Source organism: Delphinus delphis, chromosome 3 (assembly GCF_949987515.2).
Source record: "Delphinus delphis chromosome 3, mDelDel1.2, whole genome shotgun sequence".
NCBI classification, from domain to species: Eukaryota; Metazoa; Chordata; class Mammalia; order Artiodactyla; family Delphinidae; genus Delphinus; species Delphinus delphis.
Genome location: NC_082685.1, coordinates 102,457,763 through 102,471,557, shown reverse-complemented (window position 1 = coordinate 102,471,557; position 13,795 = coordinate 102,457,763). Strand labels below are relative to the sequence as shown.

At 34.1% G+C, this 13,795-nt stretch overlaps 1 protein-coding gene across 4 annotated transcripts in view; it reads right to left on the bottom strand.

Moving 5' to 3' along the window:
• The window catches only part of MEF2C (myocyte enhancer factor 2C), a 148,789-nt gene that overhangs the window by 107,539 nt on the left and 27,455 nt on the right, over positions 1-13,795 (bottom strand). For 2 of the 4 annotated variants that reach the window (XM_060009174.1, XM_060009173.1), the window contains exon 2: positions 8,706-8,752. The exons of the other annotated variants lie outside the window; for them this stretch is intronic. The gene's annotated coding sequence lies outside the window, so the exon portion shown is untranslated. The remainder of the gene's footprint in view (positions 1-8,705; positions 8,753-13,795) is intronic. 4 annotated transcript variants of the gene reach the window in all.

Sequence of the window (13,795 nt, the reverse complement as noted above, 5' to 3'; positions counted from 1 at the left end):
AAGTACGGTAAGTTGTACAGTTTACCATGAAGCCTAAATTAACACTAATCTATTTTCATTATTATTGGTTAAATGCCCTGAAAAAGAATCACAAATTTGCAAAGTTTCTTTTTTTTTTAGTCAAGATGTCTTCTTTCCTTTCCTAAATGAATCACAGTATAGACATTATTCTAGTAAAAACTAGCATAGTGTTTTATTTTATTCTCAGTGCTAACCAATACTTCACACTGCATACGCACCTCCCTCCCTATCTTGTAAGATGACCTTTGGAGGACACTTTCCTCCCCCTCCAAAACCCAGTCACAGCTGCATACAAAGCAGGCACATAAATACGAGTTTCTTCCCTCTATTTGAAGCATTCCCCACTCGATTTTTTCATTTCATCACCTTTCTTTATCTCTTTTTCCACATGTTTAGAACCGAGGGGATATGGAAAGTGAAACTGTCAAAGAGCTAGGAATAGAGGTGTTCTCAGACGAACAGAATGTTTCCTCTGTAAGATGCAGGCAGGGCAGGCAAATGAGCTGCACAGGGCGGGCACCGCGGCGGGGGGGGGGGGGGGTAGCGGAGTTGGGTCCTGGGCTGAAGGCCTGGCGGGAGGCTCCTTATCTCAGCATGTCTACACATTCTGTCCCAGGTTCTTTTCAAGGAAAGTCCAAGTCATCCTTGGCAGATAATACTACATGGAAAGTATTACAGTACTTTCCCTATAAAAAAGCCGTGCTACAAAAATCAGAAGTTACTGACACGGACAGTTTTTCATCCTGATTCTCTAAAACCTAAGGTCTAAAAAAAAGCAACCATTGGTGGAAGCAAGCTCATGATTCTCCTTAGAAATCCCAAAGTGGATTCCAAAGATCGCTGGTTTCTAAGGATGCTAACAAGTGATCCCCCACCCACCCTACCCCTCCACACCCTAAAAAAAGGTCAGGAAATCAAAAAAATTAGGAAAATAGATTTCTTTGCTACAGGACTGTTCATAGTCTTTAATATGCTAGATGCCAGAATCTGTAGTATTTACAGATGTATCAGGAATATCCCTTGGGAAATGCTAGCTTTAAAGAAAGGATCAAGCTTCTTTCCTCTGACTACTGAATATATATGCCCCAAACCAACACTTAGCTCAGTGCCTGGCTCAAAGAAAAACCTAACACTATTGTTGAATAATTGATAAAACAACAATCTATTCTCTTAGCTTGACAAAGGAATACAAACATAACATCAGGTGCAGAAAACTGCTGTTCTTTTAAAGTAAAAATATTAATAAAAAATATTTAGCAATTAGTGTGATTTGTTTCCAAAGTCCAAAGCACCAGAAAGCAGTAGAGTGCAGTGGAAAGAAAGCTCTATTTGGAATCAGACTCTTGGGTGGGTTCTGCTACCCAGGAGCTGCAGGTCTTTGGGCCAGTCAACTCCCTTGAGTCTAATTTTCCTCAGACATATAAAGGGAGCTGGGTTCAATTTCTAAAGCCCCCTTTCAAGTTCCTAAATGGTATAAATTCAATAAAGGTGTAAGACACAATGAGGTCAGAATGCTTCTCCAAAGGATATAGTTCTAGAGAAACAATAAGCTGACAAAAATGTTTAATTGCCTGGTAAATATAATTGTTTTTTCATTTTTTTTTTGCTTTGAAAAGTTGGTTCACCTCAGCCTCAAGCAAAATAAGCAGTTAAGATCAAGGTTATATTATGTACTTTGGACTACAAATCATATTTAGAAATTTAATAAATAATTAGCTATAAATTATAAAATATTATGGCACTAAAAACTTTACATATATTGACTCTAATCCTCATAACAGCCTATGAGGAAGGCACTACTACCATTTTCATTTCACAGAAACAAAGGCTGGAGGATAGAGAGGTTAAATTACTTGCCCACGGTCACAGGGCTAGTGTTAGAGTTATAATGTGAACCCTTATAAATCCAGTCCTAGACTTAGTATTCGAATCACACACTCTGCTACTTCTCCATGCTGCAAGGTAATATTCAAAAGAGTACTTTAAAGTTAAAATTCTATACAGAAAATGTGATATTCAGAGGGATTTAGTGGAATCTAAGAAATTCTTTTAAAATCAATGTTCTTTAATGTGTCTAACATTCTCTTACTCTTGATGGCAAAAAAAGAGTTTACTTCACTGTACTAGCAGGGGAACAGGATGAAACTTGAGTTAGATACCTTTCATTAAAATATCAGCATTTACTGGCTGATCAGCACCAATGGTATTTTCCCCCTCCTTTCTACAAATGAATATGGCTGCTCACCAGGGAAAGCAGGTGAGTGTATATGAATCAGCATATATTCATCTCGACTCTTGGTAACCATCAAAACAGGTGTCTTCCTGAGGATGGGTCAGAAGAGTCAACTTCATTTACGATAAGATGATGATTACAGAGAGTATTACAGATATCTTGCCACCAGGCTTGGGGCAGTCATCTTGCTCTCCTTCAAAGTACCTCGGGGAGGTTTCTCACCTAGATCTAACCAACCCTGGTATTACCCTGGTCATTGTCTCTTCACTCCCCCACATTTCTACATCTCCTCAAATTATGGTCTACTACAATATTCTTCTATGGGCAGTAGAGTTTCCACTTTAGAATTTTATACATTTACCTACTTCTTTAGAATTCTTTGTGTTTGAGACCTCTGGGTATAACTGCAATGCTACCTCTTTAAATATATTCTTTTAGAAGTAATTTTATGGCTATCAACTTTATAAAACACAACCTAATAAAATATACAAATTAACTGTACAATAACGGTTGACCTACTTTGCAATATATTTATGATGGTTGGAAGAAAAATCACACACTAGTGTGTTACAGAAGTTCACATCATTTTTTTCCCACAATGTATCACAGAGCTCGCTCTATCAGAGCTACAGAGTATGAGGATGTAATTGTATACTTTCAGCATGTATCAGCCTTTCCTCCTACTTTCATAGGCAGAATACTATGGTACATATGTCTTCATTTATATATTTATACATGTTTACTGTACCAGTTGATGAGCACTATAGGTCAGTGCCACTCAAAAACTCCATAAGCAACAATGGCACATTATATCCAAGACTGAATTCAATTTAAGATGCTAGGCAGGTGACTGCAAAGTGAAAGCTCAAAATGGCTGCCTATGTATCCCAGGCACTTTGAGAGGGCTTGTGGTAAACAGGAAATCTCTGAGATTTCTAACTCGGTAAGAAAGGACCTGTTGGCAAATACTGCCTTTCACAGCGAAGACACCTCTGGAATAACTTTTATGTCGGTGTCACTCATGCCTGTGGGTGGATCCAGTAATAAGAGAGTTCTGAGAAGTGGAGGGGGAACACGTTACTTTTAGATGTTAGAAAAGTGGACATGATCATGAAGCAACTAGTTAACACACCAAATCATTATTTGGCCACATTCCTGAGGATTCTGAAAGTCAAAACTGTATAAAAATGTTCATCTTTTATAACTTATGAATTGGAAAACAATGAATAATGGCACAGTCTCTATCCAGTTCCTCTGAAAAAAATCAGTGAAGAGGAATATAGTTAATAACTGCTTCTCTGAATTTAATATGGAGAATTTCAGGGTGGGCTTGGACATTTCACTTGCCTTAAAATGCTCTTTATGAGAAAGATAAATTTTGCTATGTTACAGAAGAGCAAAAGTCTTTTTTTTTTTTTTTTTTGTAGAAATACATATCTACATTTCCATTCAGCCAAGGTAAGAGCAGAAATGCAGGATATTAATAGTGGCAGGGGCCATGCAAGGTCATATCATTTTTTCCCTCCTTCAGATAATACCATACCCAAATTATTTCATAAAGATTCCACCTCTCTTTTAAGGCCTTCCGGAAAAGGAGCAACATAACCTTCCTCACTAACCTATTTTGATATCTCACAACTCTCACTCTCAGGAAATTCTTACTTATAGCTAATCCCTCACAGAATGCTTTAGGCCCAGTCCTGTTGTTCTAGCCTCTGTAGAGAGAACAACACCGGGTGATCATGTTTTCATGTCATGTGCTTTAAGACTGTGAATTGAATTATATCTATTTTTGTCATGCTTTCCTTGCTTTAGTTTCTCTTTTTTCCCCCATCTTTGTGGCTCTTCATTTCAAGTCACACCTGCCTTTAGCTCTGGAGTCCAAAAATACACATAGTACTAAAAAAAGGCTCTTGTATACTCCTATCAGATACATAATTTTAATTATCCACACACTGCATGAATTCTAAAGTAAATGTTTACCTTTTCATTTATTCCAATTTAGTATTTTTTCCCCTGCCAGATTTGCTTCCAGCCAACTCTTCCACAGTTTGTATTTAAAGAGTTGTTTTTTTTTTTTCCCTTGACTTCATGATTTCTGACCAGTTCTCCAGTCTACCAAGGTCACACTGCGTTCTGATCTTGCCTTTTCAAGGGCCAGACTTCAAAAACTCTCTTTACACAGAACCCTTTAAATTGAATGTACAAATTATTTATTTCACTATTCCTTTAGCTACCATTCAAATCTGCCTGGTTTAAGGAATATTTTCCCAATTTATGGATGAGGATGTCATACAGAACAAAATCAAAAGGCTTGGAAAATTGAGATTATACCTATCCCTTCTCCTTCACACTTTACAGTGAAGGTTAAAATATTCTCATAGGACCAGTTTTTATACTCACAGCCAGGGTGTTACAGGATGTATAACAAATGTATGACAAATCATAGTGAAATTTTTCCTTGTATATATATATATATGTTTTTTTCCTGTATATATTTTTTTCCTTGTATATTTTTAAGTCTGCAAATAAGAGAGTTAGTAATGGTGGTTCCTTGGCTCATACTTGGTTTTCTTTTAAAAATGTCATCACTGTGATAGTTACCTTCTAGCCTTTATTAAAAAGTCCTTAAGAATAGTAGCTTGTGGCCTTGCAATGGCATTATGTTACAAGAATTCCTGCTACTAAAATTATCTTAGGCTTTAGCCAGAATTGCTCAGGAGTTCCATGAAATTTGCTTTGTTATTTAATATCACTTGATTCCTTAGGTCATACGTACATATGTTACATATGGAAACCTATGTTACATATGCAAAAAATCATTAAATTCATTCCTTCATTCAACCATTTTTTTTGGGGGGGGGGCGGGTAACTGCTATGTTCCAGGCACTATTCTAAGGGATCTAAAGGAATAAAATGAATGAAACATAAAAATTCATGCCCTCATGGAACTTAAAATATTCCTGATGTGATCTATATTTACTTTCCCCTTCACATGAAAATTGGGCTACTCTTTATCCTTTGCTGTTGTTTTTGGTTAAACTGAATAAATTCGTAAATATCATATCTTAATTCTGACTCTCCTTTACTTTAAGCCTTTACTTTAAAAGCCTTACTTACTTCCTTACTTTACTTTAAGCCTTTACTATTTTCTTGGAACTTTCATTTTCATATTATTTCAAATTTCTTTTTTTTCTCATAATACTTTTTCATTCCCATTCCTCATAAGGTCTTTCTTTAGCCAACCAGATATTCTCCTCCCTTTCTAAAAGTTTGTGATACAAGATGAAGTAGTCTTTTGACTACTTGTGCATCCTCCATCCTACATACTAAATTTTCTAAGAATACCTTTTAAGTATTTCCAAGTCCTTTGAAAATCTGTTCCATTAAATTCATCTTTTTCTATTGTTGAATTTTTCAGATCTTTAATTCCTGCCTGGGATTGGATCCTAAAATAATGTAAATCTTTGGTCAATCAGCAGGTTTGATAAAAACTAAACTAATTAATGAATAATAGTCTTAGCTTTACTGAAAGAGAAATAAATTCTAATAAATTAAGAAAGCCACTCATTTTCACGTTTCCTGACTGTATGTCTGGGTAAGGTATGACTGAAATATTTGGATATTTCTATTATACTAGGATGGAAACAAGTGATCAGTGGCTCCCTATTGTATAATAAAAGATAGAAGATTAGAAACGAAGTGCAATTACAGACATCAACTCTATGGAAAAAAAAATAAAAGACACACAGTAAGAAAAATCCTTCCCTGAGAATTTATGGATATAGCATCAGCCATCAAAATGACAGTAAACAAAGAATTGGGAGATACTGTGATAATTCTTCATCAAAATTTTAGTTTTCATTAAGTATGCTGAAAAGATTCTCAGGAGGAGAAAACAGTAAGATAAAGGAGAACACAACTCTTCCGTGTGGCTAGATGTGTGCCAATATGCCAACTTCCTTGGTAAATTTTTCATGTATTTATAAGAACCTAAATAATAATAATTTTAAAAAGATGTTAACATAGAATAGGATTTCAATGGTTTTTGAAGGAAAGCAACTTTTCTTTTCTAGAAGCCTTGAAATCGAGGCACCATCCTATAGTGAAATGTATGAACTGGAGAGGGCACATGATGATGTGAGCACCACAGCCATCTACCCACAGAAACTTACTGCCCCTCCTCCAATCCTGCCCTAGAAGGAGAAGAAGAGTATGGTGCAGAGATAGGCACATCACTGACAACCATCTGGGAAACTCAACAGACTGAGCTACTTTAGAAGATCCTAATGTCTGGGGTAGTGTTGCCTTGTCTACCTTAATGCTTTTCCTATCTCATTTTTTTTTTTTTTTTTTTTTTGGAATGCAAGGCTTTGCAAAATGTCTCTTTAGATTTCTTTTGTGTTTGTTTATTTTTTAAAAAATCATGTCACAAAAAGCATTTCTATTTAGGTCTGTTTTTCCATTAGCCATTTGTCTTTTGCTAAAACTTCAACTGTATTCTATGCTTAAACACCCAAACACAGACACGTTCCATCACTTAAAATATTTTGTGTGTGTATGTATTATTTAAATTCTATTTTAAAAATCAATGGTAAACCAATAAATTGTTGGAATTAAGTTAAAAAAATCAAAGTCTATCTTTAAAATTCTATTGAGACATTGTGCAAAAATCAGACAGACCAATTACTAGGTAGACAATGTAGGCTACGCATCACATTTAAACTAAATTTTTAATATTTCTGAAATTCATTTTTTTCTAATACACAGTTTCTCCATTGCAAAGTGAGAGGCATTAACTAGATGATATACATGTTTCTTCTACTTTTAATGAAAGATTTTATAATCTATTGGAACTAATATCTATGACTTTCTTTAATCCAGAAAATTATCATGTTAGGAGAGTCTATTTCAGATTGGAAACGTGGAAGGAGAAAAAGATTTGAAGAATAAAATTTGAAATTTTGGCAATAGAATTTTAATTCGTGTTTGATAGTTTATTCCTGTGAAACAATTTTTAATCATCCTAGTAATAGTGATAATGATAGTTCATTGAGTGAACATGTCCCAGGAATATTATTTCTATTATTTCAATTGAAACTCTACCTGGATAATTTTGTACTATCATGATCATTATTCATATTATATTTCTGGTTCAGAAAAAAAATCAAGGCACTGAAAAAATACAAAACTTGCCCAACTTTACACCGTAACTAAGTAGCAAAGCTAGGGTTTGAGGTAAGGGAGCCTGACTCCAGCTTCTAAGCTCATATTCCTCTGCTATATTGCCTCATCTGTTAGGGGGCCTTACAAACTTCTAACGAAATATTGTCATCATCTAGTTTTGAAATTTTATATGTGAAAGTCCTAAATCAGCTGACAGTAAAATATATAAAATCCAGTACATTCATGATCTGAGCTTTTATCTAAATACAAACCTAAAAGTTTGACTCCCCTTAGATTAAAGAAGGGTGTTTCATTTTCTCTGACTTTTCCATGTCATTTTTTGAAAGTGGATTAACTTTTTTCCTGATTGAAATTATATTTCTTAATGTATTTCTACTACAGTTATTTCAAGAACAACTCTTTTTCCCCATGGTTAAGATTTTAAATAGTGTTATAGGCTGCCAGCAACCATTTACTTATAATTTATAGCCAGAGATAAGATACCTCTAATTTTCCATTTGGTGGGTTCCTGGGTAATATAAACATAATATTGAATTCTGATTATATAGATCAACTTGACAATAAATTGGAAATAGGTGTTGCTAAAGGTTAAATTTATAGGTAAACTGATGAGAAATTCAGAATATTGTAATCTATTGAACATGCCTTACCTAATAAATTTCCATGTCCTTCTTACCAAATGATTCTTAAGGGTGCTCTGTATGAAAATAATTCACCTTGTATACTATAAATGACTCATTGATTGAAAGCAGCTTTCTAATTCTCTACATATATGATACTCAAAAATGTAAATGACCAGTGAATTTGCTTTAATTCCAGAAATTAACTAATTTGGCCTGCTTCTAAAAGTTGAACTAGAATTAAAATTACGAATAATGAACACCAAACAGAAACTGTCATATCCTCCAGTGTCAATGGCTCCTATAAATGCTGTTGTCAACAGCTGGTTCAAATTGCCAAAAGACCCCAGAAACAATTCAGGAAGGAATAGTTTTTAAATGGATCCACATTTGTGGAAAAAAAATGCTCTTCCTTTATAGTCACTGTTCATTTCCTGTATTGAAATATGATGTAGAAGCAACTGTAAGAAATTACGACCTGCTTAGAGGCTTTTTACTAAGCCCAACTTCCATTATGTGAAACTTCTTATATATTATAGGCATTTCAGTACAGATTATTACTAAATATGAGATTACAATGGCAATAGGATGTTTTAATAAGATGACAACTTTACTATTTGTCATGATATTTTCCATTAATTTACCTGAATCTTTTCTGTGCCAAAGTTCCCTTCTTATGTGACAAACTCACCTGAGGTAGGAAGAAATAAACAATGACGCACTTGAAATTTCTATTGCGAAATCTAAGAAGTTATGATAAAAATACATGTTTTAACATATAATCCAAATAAATCCTAAATGGTAATAATAATAACGGTGCCGAGAGTTTTTATAAAATATATAATAAAGGAATTTTTTCAACATTGAGTTCTCAACCTATAACTTCTCTATATAGGTTTTCTGCTTTTTAGAACTTTGGTTATGAGTGGTATAATAAAATTTGACTACATATTTACACCTATAATAAAAATAAAATCAACTTCAACTCTTTATGAAAGTGATACCAATATACAGTTTTTCCCCATAATGACAGAAAAATGACAGCAACAATGTTTTGGATAAACTGTCAATTCAGAGAGCAAACGGATAAAGAAAATAATTAAGGGATCATTTAAAAAATATATTTGTTAGGATAAAAGAAAATTAAAGGGTAAAATTCCAAAGAGACTTCTCTTTGTGCTTAACATGGTAGAAATATCATTCAAATACTTTAACCCTGCAAGGAGATTACCTGTAATTCTGCCAAGGTCACTGCCAAGTTGTATTAATGGCCATGTTCAGTACATGTCAGTCACATGAGTTAGAGCTGCCTTCTTCTTCTTTTTCTACTGCATAATGACCTCCCTCTTAATGCACACTGACAAATTGAGGTGAGTGAATATGTTTTTCCAAAATATAGATGGAAGAGTTCCATTCCTTCAACTCTCCTATTTTAATTGTACCAAACATGTGGAATGTAAAGTCTGGCAGGAAAGAGGTTTTAAATATTCCATTCTGAAAATTGAACCATTTTTGAAAATGGCACTTTGAGTCTTAAAGGGAATTATTTGTGGCTGCATTGTGAATTTTCTTTCAAATGCACATTTGCTTATATTGCTGCAAAAGCACAAAATATTTTTTAAGTGTAGGAATGACTTTTTTTTTAATCTAGAAAATGTCATTGGAACACAGAGTTAGTAACAGAATGATTTAGTGTTCAGTAGTTAAGCTCTATTGCAGATTTGTAATTTTCATTTATCAATATTATTCATCATTTACAGAAGAAATGTGAGAGTGGAGGCATATTGGCTTCTGAATACATCTACTGACTAGAATGCAACAGACATATTTATGTACTTAGAGTAAAAACAGATTAACACATCTCCTTTACAGGGCTTATATTTAAATAGAATAAATCACACCCTCAAAGAATAAATGATATTCTAGTATGTTATAATACGACCTGCTTGTAAGAGACATCTCTATTAAAAATTTACCACTTTAGTCCTGGAATACCAATTTAGTCCTGGTTTTGAGATTAGCAATATATTAAAAATATCTGGGGAATTAGCAGTTTCAATTCTCAGATTAATATGAGAACTTGGTGCTGATTTCTTTGTTTCACTTATATACTTTAATTCATCAAAACATTATTGAAATGATTGGGAAAGAAAGAAGACATGAAGAAGCACTCCCCCGCTTATATCAGCTGACCTGAACAATATTTTAAAACTATATTTAGAAAAAGATAAAAGAGCTGAGTACAGTGACAATTCTCCATGCCAACTTCCTCTATTACCACTTTTCTTTTTTTCATTTAGTAACTCATCTATAAAACGATGCCTTTGGAAAAAAAAGACAGAATAATTTCAGGACCTCTAGATTTTAACAGGCTGGTAAGATATATAGTTGCGAGACTAGATCAGACACCAATCTATAGCTTTCACATAAGATCACTATTTCTATTTCTTTATCTCATTTATAGTTGCACAACTCTTGGTAATGACTTGGATCACAAACGCATTACAAAGCAGTTTCTCAAATTTGAAGTTGAATACAAACAACTATTATCTAACTTACAAAAATCAGATTTAAATATATTGCTTTCAAAAAGTACATGAGTAAAAATTGGCAATACACAAAGTGCAAATAAATTCCATTCTGCAAACTTATTATAACTAGTAAATGGGCACATGGTGATGTAACTAAAATTCATAAATAATATTTTAGCGAAATTTATAATCTTACTACGATAACTTTTACAAAGATGATGTAGAATAATTTGCTATTTAAAAAAACTCCCCAGGGCTTCCCTGGTGGTGCAGTGGTTGAGAGTCCGCCTGCCGATGCAGGGGACACGGGTTCGTGCCCCGGTCCGGGAAGATCCTACATGCCGCGGAGCAGCTAGGCCCGTGAGCCATGGCCGCTGAGCCTGCGCGTCCGGAGCCTGTGCTCCGCAATGGGAGAGGCCACAACAGTGAGAGGTCCGCGTACCGCAAAAAAACAACAGTAAAACAAACAAAACAAACAAACAAACAAACAAAAAACTCCCCAAAGGCACATATCAGAGGAAGTGGTGGAGAGAATCTGCATGATTTAATAACCTAATAATGATCTGTATTTGAAATCCAAACCTATAGAGGCTGAAAACTGTTTAGTAGAAAATAACAAACCTATTTCCAGAAGTATGGTTGAATGGGTACAACTTTCTAGCTACGTAACATCTCTTACTTTGCAGAGTACTGGGTAAACCATATGTGGATGAAAACCAACTCCTTAAGATAAAAAGTCACATTTTCACATATTTACATCTTTCTTCATAGAAATAATAGCAGGAAATAAGGTAAATGCTTTATATATAATATTTAATTCTTGTTGTAATTATTTTAGTCACAATAAGGTAATAAACTGAGACACATTTTGAAAACTTTAAGTAGTGTAACTTCTCACTCCACAACATTAACTAGTTATTTGCAACTTCAGCAAGCACATAAAAAAAAAAGTCATTAATTCATTCCCACTGATGAGGGGGCCACACTGCTAAGAAAAAATAAAATTTAGATTTTGGTCAAAAATTAACATACTTTGGGATAAAATTCTGTTTCCTAATGACACTGTTCTCTGTGAAAGAGTTGGTTGAAAGATTCCCTCTGCCAATGGACTGGTTATTTAGAGTTATAGTGGCCTGTGTGGGAGTATTTTGTTTTCCCAGATGGATACACAAGTTCTTCAATGTTGTAAAATATTTCTTAGAAGAATATGGTTGTGCCAAGCACTTTAAAGTACTTTTAATTTGCTTGTTTCTAAATCAGTTAATTTGAAAATAAATGACATTCATACATTCACAGGCTTCGACTGTCTAAATCTTAAGTATCGCATTTCTAAAAGCCAGCCCCACATGAGTTTGGCTATGCTACCGAATGCTATAGTAAATCTCTCTTGTTTACAAGGATTGTGAAACCTGTTTGTTAAAAAAAAAAGTCACACAGACATAATAAAATACACTGAAAATGTGTGATATTTGGCTAGTACAAAATGTTGCCTAAGGCTTAATTTAAAAATCTACAATAAAGGTTTCAACACATTTATCCATTTGATTTATGTCTAAATGTTTAACTTAATTTCAAAGGAATTAATGACTGACCACTATTAAAGTTCAGTTTTCTCTTATGTTTCAGGGAGATGAATCTGCAAATTCCTTCAGGAAATGATCCATCATTCATCAACATTTCAAAACTAAGAAACTTCTAGAAATTGGTAATTCTGGTATTCCCTAGTTGTATTTCAAATTTAATAATATGAATTGAAACCTTTAAAATTCCACTACAAGAATTAAAAAAAAAACTTTGAAAAGATAAAATCAAGTAGTAAATCTGCCTTTAATGACTTTAATTTGTAGGAAGATGTAGGTAATTATAAAATCTATTTCCTAGACCTTCCTCCTCAAAAGGCAAAAACCAAAATCCCTTTCAATGCAAAATTTCTTGATTGTAAAAATTTAAAAAAGGATAATGATTGTTAATCCTTGTTTTGTGTCTAGCACTGTTCTATTTACATGTATTAACTCATTTAATCCTCATACCAACCTTATGGTACCATTACTGCATCCATTTCACATATGAGGAAACTTAGACAAAGAGGACTTCGCTTGCACAAGGTTAAGTGTGGCTCTGGGATTGGAACCTACACAGTCTGACTCCAGCATCAACCCTTTATGTCATGCTAAACAGATTCCAACATTTTAATGAAATATGAGGTCTTACTTTGATTGCTTTAAGAACACAACATAGGAATGGTAACTGCCAAAGTAGACAGAATGGAGGAATTTAGAGTTGGAGCAGACCCTAGAAGGCCATTGCTCTTTAGGGCTGCCATGATGTTTGGAATGCCCTTCATTTTAAAGTGGAGTAGCGAGCAAAACTTCCAGTCTCACGTACTGGCTCTGACTTTGGTGATTCCTTTGACATACATACATACATACTTACATGCTTACATGCTTAGATATGTACATATGTATATATGTGTGTGTGTATATATATATAACATATCATTAAAAACTTATACATAATGAATTTTTAAATGAAGAATATGTATTTTTTTCAATTTAAACTTTGTTCTGTTTAATTATTAGAATAATGCCAAGTCTTTGCTTTATCTTCCAGTAAACATCCACACATTTTGATATCAATCAACCTGTCTTACAAGTACTGGATATAGATTTAGTGAATTTACTCAGTGAACATCTGTCAGCTAAAATTCAGCTGATTTTTCTACTAACTTTCAGCTTCTACATGCTAACATTCTATAAACCACCAATGTTAATTTCACATTCTGACTGGCCAACTAGCTAATTTAAGGTATAAAAATTCAATATTTAGGGCTTCCCTGGTGGCGCAGTGGTTGAGAGTCCGCCTGCCGATGCAGGGGACACGGGTTCATGCCCCGGTCCAGGAGGATCCCACGTGCTGTGGAGCGGCTGGGCCCGTGAGCCATGGCCGCTGAGCCTGCGCGTCAGGAGCCTGTGCTCCACAACGGGAGAGGCCACAACAGTGAAAGGCCCACGTACCGCAAAAAAAAAAAAAAAAAAAAAAAAATTCAATATTTAGTAAGGTATACTTCTCTATCTTATATTTTAAAATTAAAATAATAATTTATGCATTTATAGTTATGTGAATAGACCATAATTATTTATCCTAGGTACTTGAAATTTTAAAATCTATTTTCAGCATCTCAAAAAAGATTAAAGAATTCTAAT